Here is a 13,866-nt window from a genome sequence, read left to right as displayed (position 1 = left end):
TTGAAAAACAGTAAACAATGGCCGTCAATTAATACATTGTGTGAACAACAGCCGATGTTTGCATTGACTTCAATGCACCACATTTTACTATGAAAAGAACGGCTGTTTTAATTGAAAAAATTGAAAATTCTTTTCATGAAACATATGTTGTGGCTCTCACATCACTGCTATACTGCCTTCTGATTGGCTGGACAAGCAACCCTGAGGTCATGTGATCCTTCCTTCATCTCCTTTCAGTAATGAGGCTGACCCTACTTTAGGTGTTTATGATGGAACAAACAGAACAAAGTTCAATTTTGTGTCAAACAGAACTTTTACCAAAGTTCTGGTTTACCAAAGTTCTGATTTACAGGTTTGGGTCACTCCAAACATTTACTAATGAATGTTGTCAAACCCACCATCAGATCACACAGGATGTGTTCCACTTGTGCACCTTTTTTGTATACAAATGGAGTCCTCTTGTTTTTTTTCCCCTCTGCTCCAGCAGTGACCTAAAAAATGTGTCTTTTAACACTGGTCTTATGTATTCCTATTATGATGATATTCCTATGATATTTTTTACGTGGTTTATACAGACTTGCATTGTACACTGTATGAAGGGAAGTCTTCTGCACCAATAGAGGGCGTCTCTTTTGACATCAGCACTGTGGTACACCACACCAGGGCCTGGACAAAGCATAGGCAAGGGTAGGCCATGGCCTAGGGCGCCATATGCTGGGCCAGCTCAGGCAGCGCCAGTGGCGAATCGGGTGGATGGTTCGGACATCTTCGGGGGCCCAACGCTCCAGGGGAACCAACAGTTCACAGTCTTGCCCTGAGCTGCACATCACTCTGTGGCCCCCTGGAGCATCCTCAGATTCTCCAGCCCGAGTGATGTGGAGTTGCAGCACTTTCCCTGCGTGCAGGCTCTGGTACGTTGACAAGTGGGCAGGATGTCCAGCGCAGCCAGTATCTATACATTTTTATATAATTTGATATGCTGCTATGGTTACACCATCATTCCTATTTCTATATGACTTGATGTTTCTTAGAGGGTAAGCTTATGTTATTACAACCATCTATAACTACTTAGACTACAGCTTAGTGGGTATTTACATTGTAAAGCTCAACAGGGGAATCTCTGTGGGAATGATGCTGTGTTGTGTGGGTGAAGCAAACTCCCAACAGGTAAATTATGAAGCAGTACAATGATTCATTTGCCATGTACATAGTAAAAGCTGTTTTAGTGAAACAATGGCCAAGATTTATCTATTTGTGTGAAACAAAAACTGGTGCCCACAGCCACCAATCACAGATCAGCTTTCATAGCTTAACCCCTTCCCTCCTTTGAATTTTTTTGTTTTTGTCTTTTCGTTTTTTTCTCCTCGGGTTTAAAAGGCCATAGCACTTGCATTTTTTCACCTACAGACTCTTATAAGCCCTTATTTTTGGTGCAACTAATTGTACTTTGCAATGGCAGACTTAATTTTTGCATAAAATATATTGCGAAAAGATTATGTGCACAGTGAAATTGAAAATAAAACACAATATTTTTTTATTTGGGGTGGTTTTGTGTTTACGCCATGCGCCATATGGTAAAACTGACTTGTTCTATATGTTTCTCAAGTCGTTATGATTACAACGATATGTAACATGTATAACTTTTATTTTATTTGATGGCTTAAAAAAAATCTAAACCTTTCAAAAAACGAAATGTTCCTTAAAATCGCTCTATTCCCAGGTTTATAACGCTTTTATCCTTTGGTCTATGGGGCTGTGTCAGGTGTCATTTTTTGCACCATGATGTGTACTTTCTATCGGCAACTTACTTGCATATATGCGACTTTTTGATCACTTTTCACTACAATTTTTCAGAATTTGATGCAACCAAAAATGCGCAATTTTGCACTTTGGGATTTTTTTGGCGCTTACGCCATTTACCATGCGAGATCAGGAATGTGATAAATTAATATTTTGGGCGATTACACACTGGGCGATGTCAAATATGTTTGTTTATTTATTTATTTTTATTTATAAAATGGGAAAAGGGGGGTGATTTAAACTTTTATTAGGGAGGGTTTTTTTTTATTATTAAAAACTTTTTTTTTCACTAACAGTAATTAGAAGCCCCCTGGGGGACTTCTATGTACACAGCAATGATCTCCCATTAAGATCAATGCTGTGTATATAATAGAGCACCGATCCATCAGATCGGTGCTCTATTATAATGGTCTGCAGCAGACCATCTAAATGGATTGCCGAGCCGGGATCAGCGTCATTCCGATCGGCGGCACCCGCTAATAGTAAGCAGCCGGGATCGCAGCCGTTCAGAGCGGGGCCACGGCACGACCCCTCTCTGAACCTCCCCCCCTGTGGAGGAAAGGGGTTAACCCTTTAAGGACATGGCCCATTTTCGTTTTTACGTTTTCGGTTTTTCCTCCTTGTGTTTAAAAGGTCATAGCACTTGCATTTTTCCACCTAGAAACCCCCATGACCCCTTATTTTTTGCGTCACTAATTGTACTTTGCAATTACAGGCTGAATTTTTGCATAAAGTATACTGCGAAACCAGAAAAAAATTCGAAGTGTGGTGAAATTGAAAAAAAAAAACGCATTTCTTTTATTTGGGGGAAATGTGTTTTTACGCCATTCACCCTGGGGTAAAACTGACTTGTTATGCATGTTCCTCAAGTCGTTACGATTAAAACGATATATAACATGTATAACTTATATTGTATCTGATGGCCTGTAAAAAATTCAAACCGTTGTTAACCAATATACGTTCCTTAAAATCGCTCCATTCCCAGGCTTATAGCGCTTTTATCCTTTGGTCTATGGGGCTGTGCGAGGTGTCATTTTTTGCGCCATGATTTGATCTTTCTATCGGTACCTTGATTGCCCATATACGTCTTTTTGATCGCTTTTTATTACATTTTTTCTGGATTTGATGCGACCAAAAATGCGCAATTTTGCACTTTGGGATTTTTTTGCGCTGACGCCGTTTACCGTACGAGATCAGGAATGTGATTAATTAATAGTTCGGGCGATTACGCACGCGGCGATAGCAAACATGTTTATTTATTTATTTATTTGTTTACTTTTATTTAAAACCTGGGAAAAGGGGGGTGATTCAGACTTTTATTAGGGGAGGGGGCTTTTTACTATTAACAACACTTTTTTTGGGGGGGACTTCTAGTATATACACTGTGATCTCTCATTGAGATCTCTGCAGCATAGATATGCTGCAGAGATCCATGAGATCGGCACTCGTTTGCTTTCGGCTGCTGCAGCCGGAAGTAAACGAGTGCCGAGCCGAGGACGGCGCCATCTTGGACGCGTCCCCGGCCGGCATCAGTAACGGAGATCGCTCCTCCGGGACAAGGTCCAGGAGGAGCGATCTCCCCCACTAGACACCAGGGAAACGTTGCCTCCGGTAATCGGAGGCAGCTGTCAACTTTGACAGCTGCCTCCGATTAGCTAATTAGCGGGCACGGCGATCAGACCGTGCCCGCTAATAGCGGCGGTCCCGGGCTACACGCGGCACCCGGGATCGCGGCACTTCAAAGCGGGGCCGCCGCGCGGCCCCGCTTTGAAGTGCAAGTGAGGACATAGGACGTACCGGTACGTCCTATGTCCTTAAGAGGTTAAAGGGGTTGTCTGGGATATTTTAATAAACTAGGATTGCATTGACCTCTGTGGGTGTTGCATATTCTACATACACTTCTATTTTTTATTTAGAGCGCTTACTGTGTTCTGTGTGCTTATTGTGCAGAGGAACAGTGAAGCAGTTGCCCATAGCAACCTGTCAGATTTTAGGTTTCATTTTTCAAGGCCTTTTTAAAAATGAAAGAAGCAATCTGATTGGTCGCTATGGGTAACTGCTCCCCTGCACAGGCTGTGATACATCTCCCCCTATATTGTTACTATTGTAGTGTAAGGATGTACAGTGTTAGGGCAGTGCTGCTGCTGCTGTGTGTAATATGGAGAGGGGAGAGGAGACTTCACCTCATGGCAGTCACCAATATATACGTTTCTTGCTGAGATAACAGAATCCTGCCTCATTGAGACCCCGCCCACCTGTAGGATGGCTTCTGTAGTGTATATATAATCTGTGTGCTGGGGTTTGTAGTCCTACAACAAATAACTGTGGAAAAACTAGTTGATTTGATAACACAAGTAATTGGCAGACACTGAGCCACCATGCTCCTCAAAAGACACTTGTAGTAATACAGACATTTCCTGCCTATGGCTGTAGGGCTAGATTCAGAGAGGAGGGGGTGGAGCTATATGCTTGCAGAGCTGTGATGTCACTGCTGACCCCTGTGACCTGGAAGTTCTTTATGTAAACAAACACAAATCCAAAAAGTAGCAACAGAGGAGGAGGCCCAGGGGCACAGAGGAGAAAAAAGGTCAGAGAAAACCACTAAGGGAAAGGGACAGATTACATATTATTTACATTTCCAATAAGAAAAAAATGTTGGACAACCTCTTTAACCCCTAGACGACCCAGGGCGTATAGTTACGCCATGGAAGTCTGTCCCCAGATGACCTAGGGCGTAACTGTACGCCCTGGGTGTTTCTCCCGCTATGAAGCGTGCTCCGGAGCGGAGCGCGCTTCATAGGAGGTGGGGGTCGGCTGCAGTGAGCAGCCGGGACCTCACCGGTAATGACACGCTGCAGCGATCGCGCTGCCGCGTGTCATTAACTCCTTAAACGCCGCGATCGCGGCACGACCGCGGCGTTTAAGTGTAAGTGACAGGGGGAGTCCCCTGTCACTTACCGATCGGGACCCCCGCAGTGTGACTGCGGGGGTCCCGATCGGTAAAACGGACTGCCGGAGGTCACCTGCCTCCGTGCGGTCCGATCGGCGATCTGCTACACTGAGCCTGCACAGGCAGGCTCAATGAGCAGATCGCCGATAACACTGATCAATGCTATTCCTATGGCATAGCAATGGTCAGTGTAAAAATCAAACTAATGTATGTAAAAGTCCCCCAAAGGGACTTCAAAAGTGTAAAAAAAAAAAAAGTTAAAAACACTAACACACTACCCCAAAACCTCTCCCCCAATAAAAGTTGAAATCACCCCCCTTTCCCATTATATAAATAAAACATATAAAAATAAACAAATAAACATATAATATACCGTAGCGTGCGTAATTGTCCGATCTATTAAACTATAACAAGCGTCATTGCGAACGGTAAACTGCGTAAACGAAAAGAGGGGAAAAAGTGCGCGGATTACCGATTTTATGTTACATTATATATAAAAAAATTAATAAAAAGTGATCAAAACGTCCAATCTTCACAAATATGGTATTAATAAAAACTAGAGATCATGGCGGAAAAAATGACACCCCATACAGCCCTGTAGGTGAAAAAATAAAACCGTTATAAGCGCCCCAATAGTCCCATTTTATTTATAATTAATTGCCAAAAAAAAGGATTTCATTTAAAAAAAATATATATAACATTAGACAATCTGTGTAACCTGCATATGGTTGTGTTCGGGCTGACCTATAGAATAATGGTATCATGTCGCTGTTACCATATAGTGCATTACGTAGACACAGGAACCCCCCAAACGTTACCATATTGCATTCTTTTTTGCGATTTCACCAATTTATATCTTCATAAATAATATATTTGGAATTCCATCATACATGTTATGGTAAAATGAAAGACGCCATTACAAAGTACAACTATTCCTGTAACAAATAAGCCCTTACATGGCCTTGTAGATAGAAAACTGAAAGTGCTAGAGCTCTTAGAAGGGGAGGAGGGAAAAACGGAAACACTAAGATCAAAATTTGCGCGGTCCACTGGGTCATTTTGGGCCTGGTCCTCAAAGGGTTAATGGGCTCTGGTAAAATGAAAGCTTATCTCTGATTGGTTGCTGTGGGCAAAATACCAGGTAATGAGGTGCACTTGACGCTGATATTGCACGTAACTTCTCATGTGCAGAAATAGGCATTGCACACCTACTTTTATTTGTGGTACACACATCTTTCTGCTGCTTCCTTTTATTTCTTATTGGTTTATTTTTGGAAAATATAAAAAAGTATTGAACTACAGAAAGACAAGTTTCAGTCATAGTGATACATACCCCTGAGGAATATAACTTTTAAGCTAATGCAATGTGAGGGGCAGGAGCCAGAACTGCTTGTTCTCCCCTTTGCACATTTATTATATGATAAGTTAAGCTATGTCCTATTTGTACCTTTATGCCTTTCCTTTGCTATTTGTTTTTACTGCATGCTGATCACATATGGGATTTATTGGTTGGCTACATTGGAAAGGCCAGGAGGCTAATTCCTGGCACAGGAAGGCCACTTATCAGGGTTACTCCCTATTGTTTATATTTGTATACAGTTGGTTTTAAAAGGTAACTATAATGTTTCGCGGGTGGCAGGATACACTGTGAAAAAACCTGCTGCGCTCCCAATGCCAGGTACAGATTTCTTCCAGCAGTGCAATCAATGCAATCAAAAGCATTATTGGAATAAATTCATAGCTGGTGAATGCCTGTATCAGGAGCACAGCAGGAGTGGTGTGGCAGGTTTTTTCACAGTGGACCAGATCAGAGTAGTTGACAGTGTGCTTTAGGTGGCAGTCCCCTAGGGAGCATGTTATTATTGGATAATGTGTCCGTGAAGGCAATGGTACACAATATCAATTCTCCTACTGTAAAGAAGAGTCAAGATATAGCGTTTGTGCAGCACACTGGCACATTTCACCACTCCTTCCTCTTACCTTTTGTCTATGAATAATCTGTGCTGCCAAATCTCCTGCACTTTTTCCCATCAGCAATGATAGCAAGGACTCGCACAGCCTTTGACATAAGCAATAGACAAAGGCTGACACCGAAACATCCTGCTGTGCTTGTAATGGACATCCGTTTTCCATAATAAAATGTTGAAGCCTTTATGGTGAGTGCCGGGATTTACTCTTTACATTTGACATAAGCAGCAGATGTGCGGATCAAGAAGATGAGTAAGCGCAGGAGGGCCGAGCAGCACAGATTATTTATAGAGGAGAGGGAGGAAGGAGTGGTAAGGCGTGCCAGAGCACTACACCACAACTCCTCTTTGACTCTTCTTTACAGTAGAAATAATATTGTGCACCACATTACCCAAAGGTCACTTGCTCACCAGCTGACCACCTCCTAAAGCACAGTCAGCACCTTGGGTGGGTCAAAGATTCCTTTTAAGTTGTTTTAGTTGGATCTAATAAAGGTTAGTTAACAATAAATATACATTTTGAATTTGCTCAGCAATTCTTTTTATACCTCAGGCTTTTTTTTTCTTGCAGTGTATTCTCACATGAAGGGAAACACCAATAAAAGCTGCTGTTAACTATTGTAATTATTCAGTGTAATAGGTCTGTAATGAGCCAGACTACAATGTGACAACACTCAACTTACTAAAAGAGGTTGTTTGGAATAATATATTTATAGGTGCGTTCACACCTACAGGATCTGCAGTAGATCTGCAGCAGATTTGATGCTGTGTTCAGTTATTTAAATGAAATCTGCTGCAGAAAATAAGCTGCAGATCCTGTAGGTGTGAAAGCACCATAAAGGAATAATATATTTTTATATTTTATATTCCTTGAAGGAATTTTCTTCTCTTTATTAGTATTCAGTGTAGTGGCCCCTTTAGTCAGCTGATCGGTGAGGTGTCAGACGTCAGACCCCTTATCTGATATTGAAGGCCTTTCCTTAGGATAAACTCCTTCAAGTATGAGAGGACATTTAAATTACACGTACTTAATTTTTAAAAAGTGGAGCTCCCGGAAGTCTGTATATTTCCCATGTACTGTATACCTGGATTTCCTCTAGGTATTCCATCTTCCTCACATATACCTTAACATATTTCTAGATGTTGCTGGGGACAGCATGAAAAAAAAATACTCAAAGCTCCCACTCTGATGTCTTCCCGTCCCGCTTGTTACTGTTCTTTCTGCTACCAAGATGTAGTCTCTACAGTGATGGATCACTCAGCCAATCACTGACTGAGGTAGCGCCTGGAAACAAGCTTTTCTGTTTAAAGAGGTCCTCCGGGCGGGGGTTATTTTTAGAGTATGGACGGGGAAGGGGTGGAAAAAGAGGCTGCCGGTCACTTACCTCCTCGGTTCCAGATCCGGGTCCCGGATCACGCCACCCCGTTCTCCCGTCCGGCCGCCACTTCCTGGTCTGAGCTACGGCTTGAGAAGTGACGTCTCAAGGCAGCTCAGCTATTCAGCGGCCGAGGCGGGACTCTGCTACAACCGCTGAATGACTGAGCTGCCTTGAGATGTCACGTCTCAAGATGCAGGTCAGACCAGAAAGCGGCAGCCGGACAGGAGAACGGGGCCTGGAACCAGGGAGGTAAGTGACCGGTGGCCTCTATTTCCACACCTTCCCCGGCCATACTTTAAAAATAACCCCGCCCGGAGTACCCCTTTAACCCCTTTAATAGGACTATTGTATGGGATTTTATAGTTGTAGTTGACATTGTACAGACTGAAGATCAAGCTGTAGAAAAATACTGGTGTAAACTATGTTAGCTATGAGTTTGCATAAAGAAGAGAAATAAGTATATTGAATAGTGCCAAATATATGAGTCTGGATGCATCAATTTGATTCATTCGGCACCATCTGCACCTTGTTCACCACCAGTTTAGGTTTTGGTAAATCTAGGCCTATGTAATTTGTGACAACATTGTTAAATCTACCTGTCTGTCTTGAATGTGTAGATTAGTGTGAAAATGTTGAAGCGTAAATGACATTACCCTGAACCACGGTTTAGGCCAGATGGTGAACCCATCCTACCTTAGATCACTTATAGATCTCAGCAAATATTTAGCAAGTGACACCTTTATAATCTATTCCAAACCAAATGGCTGATCCCTGTTAATTCTATCATGGACCAATACAGGGCTAAGCTGCATTAGTAACAATTGTGGAGATATACAATATAATGTCCCTTATGTATAAAGTCAAATATAGTATTAGACAAGTGGATCATGTGCATATTTCTGATGACAAGGTTATACTATAATGAAAGTGCTGATATCTAAAATTTAACATAGTTTTTCCACACAGTGCATATGACTCACCAAAGGGTGGCTATAAGAGCAGGTCAAACCCCCCTACCCGGGGCTGTTTGACAGCTGTGAGTCATCCTGAACCTATATACATGGAACATGTTTTTGTCTATTTCAAGGGAAGGCTATATTCAATAACTGTATACCTGAAGTAATAAACGGTTGCCATAAATACTGCACCACAAAAAAACATATCTTATAAATAATCACCCAAATCATTTACTAATAATATATAAACCTATTATGTGTGTAATTATTTATTAGAATGTTAAAATCACTGTAATAATCTTCTATTTAGGGATAAATGCGGTTTATGTAAATTAATATACAACTATTAATTTTTTTAAAATTTTTTTTTTACTTTTGGACTTCTAAAGCCACTAAGTGGAGGGTTGCAAATATTCCTAAGGCACCTCCTTTTTGTACCACTAGAGGGCATTGTCACCATCATTTGTGTCTGGTATAATGGATGCGTACCTGTCTAACAGCTCAGCCCAGGAAGCTTTAATACTTAGTATCTAATATGCATTTGCAATTATTTTCTTACTAGAAAAACATTGTCTTTAACATACCTCTTATGTAGTATGGGTGATAGAAGGTAATATAAAATACTGTTTTATATATACTGTGGGCCACATCTAGAATAAATGAATGCCTGGAGTATATACACTGTGGAAATCTGTAGATGTCAGCACTAAATATAAAGCCCCAAAATGTCTTACTAAATTTTATAAGTTAGGGTATGTCATACAGTACATTGGGCTCAATCTTATACATACAGTTTTTATGTGGAGTGTCTAAACATACACATCTGAAATGTTTTAAAGTGACTGTACAGCTCTGGCTGCAAAACTATTACTTTCTATTACTTTGGTTAGGCATAAGGGACCATAAAAAGACCTAAAAAAGGCACCAGGTATTCTGCTCCCTCTGAGGTCCCCTACAAATTAAATGGGCCCACAGGGCTTTTTAACCACATAATTGGCCACTTATATACCAAAATGAAATGTACACACACTGTGTAGGGGGCCATGTGCTTCTTCATAGAACACATTGGGGGGGGGGGGTATTTGTGAAGACTGGCATACTCGTACACCAGTCTTACATTAGGCCTCCTCCCTGCCTTGAGCCCCCCCCCCCCCCCAAGCTGCTCCTGCCCCCCCATCAGGCAAGCTAGGGATGCGGCAGGCGTACGCCAGGGAGAACATGCACCTTCTCCCTGGCGTACGCCCTTGCCAGAACCTTTGTAAATGGAGTCCAAAGGCATATAGTGAGACAACTGCTTACTGTCTTTTTACTGTTCAAAATCAGTTTGTCCTTGTAGATCAGTCATGTCAAACTCTGGCCCGCGGGCCAAATCTGGCCCGTGGTGCCATTATTTTAGGCCCACCAGGCAATTCAGAGTTTGAATTACATCTGGCCCGCCATGGCTACAATATAAGAGACAATGGGGGAGGGCTGGCTACTATATGAGACTACTGGAGAAGGCTGGCTACTATATAAGAGACTATAGGGGAGGGCTGACTACTCTATGAAACTAGGGCTGATGATTAATCAAAGTAATTCAATTAATTTGTGCAGAACGTTGAAACCGATTAAATTTTTTGTGAAAATTGTAAATTCAATTTTCACAAAAATCAATTTCGGGCTGCGCGTTGTCAGGCGTGCGCGGGCAGTCCAGAGAAGGGCGGTGCAGGCAAGCCGGAGAGGAGCGGGGGAGGGGGGTTACGGTGTCGGGGCGACGGGCAAGCCATAAAGGGGCGTTGTGGGGCGCGACACAGGCATGCTGGAGAGGGGTGAGCGGAGGCAAGATGTTGGTTCGGCAGGCTGCAGAGGGGAGGTGCAGTGCCGGCAGCCTCCAGCCACTTAACAGCACCGCTGCTGAACTGCCCCCGTCCCTTCCGCTGAGCATCCGGCTCCCCTTCCGGCCAGACATGGAGGTCCCCGATCTCTGGAAGAGGCCACAGGGACTACAGGAGAAGGTGATCACGTCGCCGCGGGTCCATGAGCTGTACAGCGGGATCGGGGTTTCAGTGTAGACCCCCGATCCTTCTGTACAGCTCCAGGACCCGCAGCGACGTGATCACCTTCTCCTGTAGTCCCTGCGGCCTCCTCCAGAGACCGGGGACCTCCATGTCTGGCCGGGAGGAGAAAGTGTGTGTGGAGGTGAGAGGAGGAGGTGTATGTGCCCTCCTGCTCCAATCACCCCTAGTTGCCCCAGTCCCCCTCAGTTCCCCCCCAGTCTCCCTCAGTGTCCCCCCAGTCACCTTATTCCCCCTCAGTCCCCTTCAGTGTCCCCACAGTCCCCTTCAGTGTCCCCCCAGTCCCCTTCAGTGTCCCCCTAAGTCACCCCTCATCTATATCTGTACTACTACACCCTTTATCCACTATACCTTCACTACTACTCCCCTCATATGTACCTGAACTACTACTACACCCCTCATCTATACCTGTATTATTACTACTAATATTACTACACCCCTCATCCTTACCTGTACTACTACACCCCTTATCCACTATACCTCCACTACTACACCCTACCTTTTTGGAGGCACAAACAAGATCTCCTATATTTTATAGGGGCACAGAGTGCCACATATTTGGGAAAATTACTTACATGGGGAACGGGGGCTCTGTTACACTGGAAAGCAATGCAGTTATTGTCTGAAATATCATTAAAATAGTACCTGACGCTGCAGGGAGAAAAACGTTCTGTTTATGTAGCAAAAAAGAAAAAAAAATTGAGATTTAAATCGAGAATTGTCCCAAAAAATGTTTTAAAAATCGAGATTTTATTTTTTGCCCATAACGCCGAGGCCTATATGAAACTACTGGGAAGGGCTGGCTACTATATAAGAGACTATGGGAGAGGCCTGGTTTCTATACAAGAGACTATGGGGGAGGGCTGGCTACTATATAATAGACTATGGGGGAGGGAGGGCTGGCTACTATATGAGACTATTGGGGAGGGCTGGATACTATAAAAGAGACCATGGGGAGGGCTGGCTACTATATGAGACTATTGGGGGCTGGCTACTACTTGAACACTATATCATGTCATTTATCATAGTGCACAGTGCTGACAGTACCAAGAATGCCGCACGCTGATCTGACAGTGCCAGGACGGCTGCATTCATGCTTAAATAATTATCAAGGTTGGCCCTCGACTTTGTCCAATTTTTTAATTTTGGCCCACTATGTGTTTGAGTTTGACACCCCTGTTGTAGATGTACAGTCTAAGAATGAAGATGGCATTCAAGACTTTGGGTTGCCATCAGTGGCCAGTATACATGACCAATAATAACTGCAGGTAAAGGCTATGTTCACACATAGTATTTCTAGTCAGTCTTTTTTAAACCAAAACCAAGAGTGGAGCTGTGAAATTACAATGGAAAGATTTGCCTAGTTCCTGGTTTTGCTTGAAAAATGACTGACGGAAGTATTGTGTGTGAACGTAGCCGTATACTGGAATCCCTTCTTAATGCTGTCCAAATTATATTGAACCTTGAAACACTTCCGGAAAGAAAATCACTTCTGAAACCAGAGCTCTTTGACAGATAGGAAAATGTGCCTGTTTGCAGACTGAAATACATTTGCACAAATAAGTGCTATTGACTGTAAGTGCTGGAACGGGGCACTACAGCAACTTTCATCGGCATACAATTTACCAGATTATTCCAGACCATTTATAGGAGCAAGAAAAGGGAAAACTTTTCTTTGCGACAGCTACAGGAACATCATATAGTACATGAAACTTAGTGTATACTCTATTATTCAATTATTATTATTATTATTATTATTATTATTATTATTTATAGAATGATTTACACCAGAAGCCCTATTCCCAGGAATGTACCATAACCACTCATGTATGGTTTAGCAGAACCACTACAATGTATAGAGCCCTTTACATGCCCCCACCCCCGGTGCCCCATACTGTAACCCCCCATGATGCCCCTAGTGTTGCAGTTAACACCCGATGATGACCCTAGAATTGTAGTTAACCCCCATGATGCGATAGTATTGTACTTAACCCCCCATGATGCCCCTGGTATCACAGTTAACCCCTATGAAGTTCCTAGCATTACAGTTAACCTCTCTACCCCTTGTATATTTACCCCTCTCCCCCCAAAAAAATCCCTTAGTCCACAACTAATACAAATAATAAATGTCCCATTAACATTTCCTCTGCTTCAGCACTGCCAGGGTCTTCTTTGTACTCCTGCAGTCTATGCCAGAGCAGCGCCAGTCTTCTCCTACAAACAGCCTGCGATGAAATGATGGCATTGTGCGCAGCCAGCAGGAGAAGATGTGTGCCCCCCGTAATTCAGGAGCAGGAAGTCAATTCTTTTGTACATACATTACATAGTACACTACAATATGTATGCACAGTAGCAGGGATTTACCTCCGGACTCCCTGCTCCTGTACAGTAGTGTGTTGTAAAGTGTATATTGTATGCATCACCACTCACTTTACAGTCTATGGGGCCAAATTTTGCACCCCTAAGAAATACTGGCACTAAACCGTCCACAGACCTGTGATTGGGGACCCCTGATCTATTTACTCAACTACTTATCTAAAAATTAAGTGTTACTGGCATTGTGCTGTTGCAAGGACTAATCAATTGGTCTTATGTGTAAAAGAAGAACTATTTCAATTCTGCAGCATAAGCCGTGCAATAAGGATTTGAAGATTGCTTGGAAGAGCACACATAGGCATATGTCTTTGTATATAGAGGATCAAACTGGTACAGCAACATTTCCTGCCATATTCGCAATGCAGATGAAGAGTTCATGAATAT

General features: G+C 42.8%; 1 protein-coding gene across 6 annotated transcripts in view; it reads left to right on the top strand.

Moving 5' to 3' along the window:
• ACSL6 (acyl-CoA synthetase long chain family member 6) overlaps positions 1 to 13,866 on the top strand; it is a 265,818-nt gene that overhangs the window by 158,383 nt on the left and 93,569 nt on the right. Inside the window, exon 1 of one of the 6 annotated variants that reach the window (XM_069970938.1) lies at positions 4,354 to 4,387. The exons of the other annotated variants lie outside the window; for them this stretch is intronic. The gene's annotated coding sequence lies outside the window, so the exon portion shown is untranslated. Of the gene's footprint in view, positions 1 to 4,353; positions 4,388 to 13,866 lie in introns of those variants that run through there. 6 annotated transcript variants of the gene reach the window in all.

This window comes from Dendropsophus ebraccatus, chromosome 1, assembly GCF_027789765.1.
Source record: "Dendropsophus ebraccatus isolate aDenEbr1 chromosome 1, aDenEbr1.pat, whole genome shotgun sequence".
Lineage (NCBI taxonomy): Eukaryota > Metazoa > Chordata > Amphibia > Anura > Hylidae > Dendropsophus > Dendropsophus ebraccatus.
Note: the sequence above shows the minus strand (reverse complement) of the source record. Positions and strands in the feature narration are given on the sequence as shown.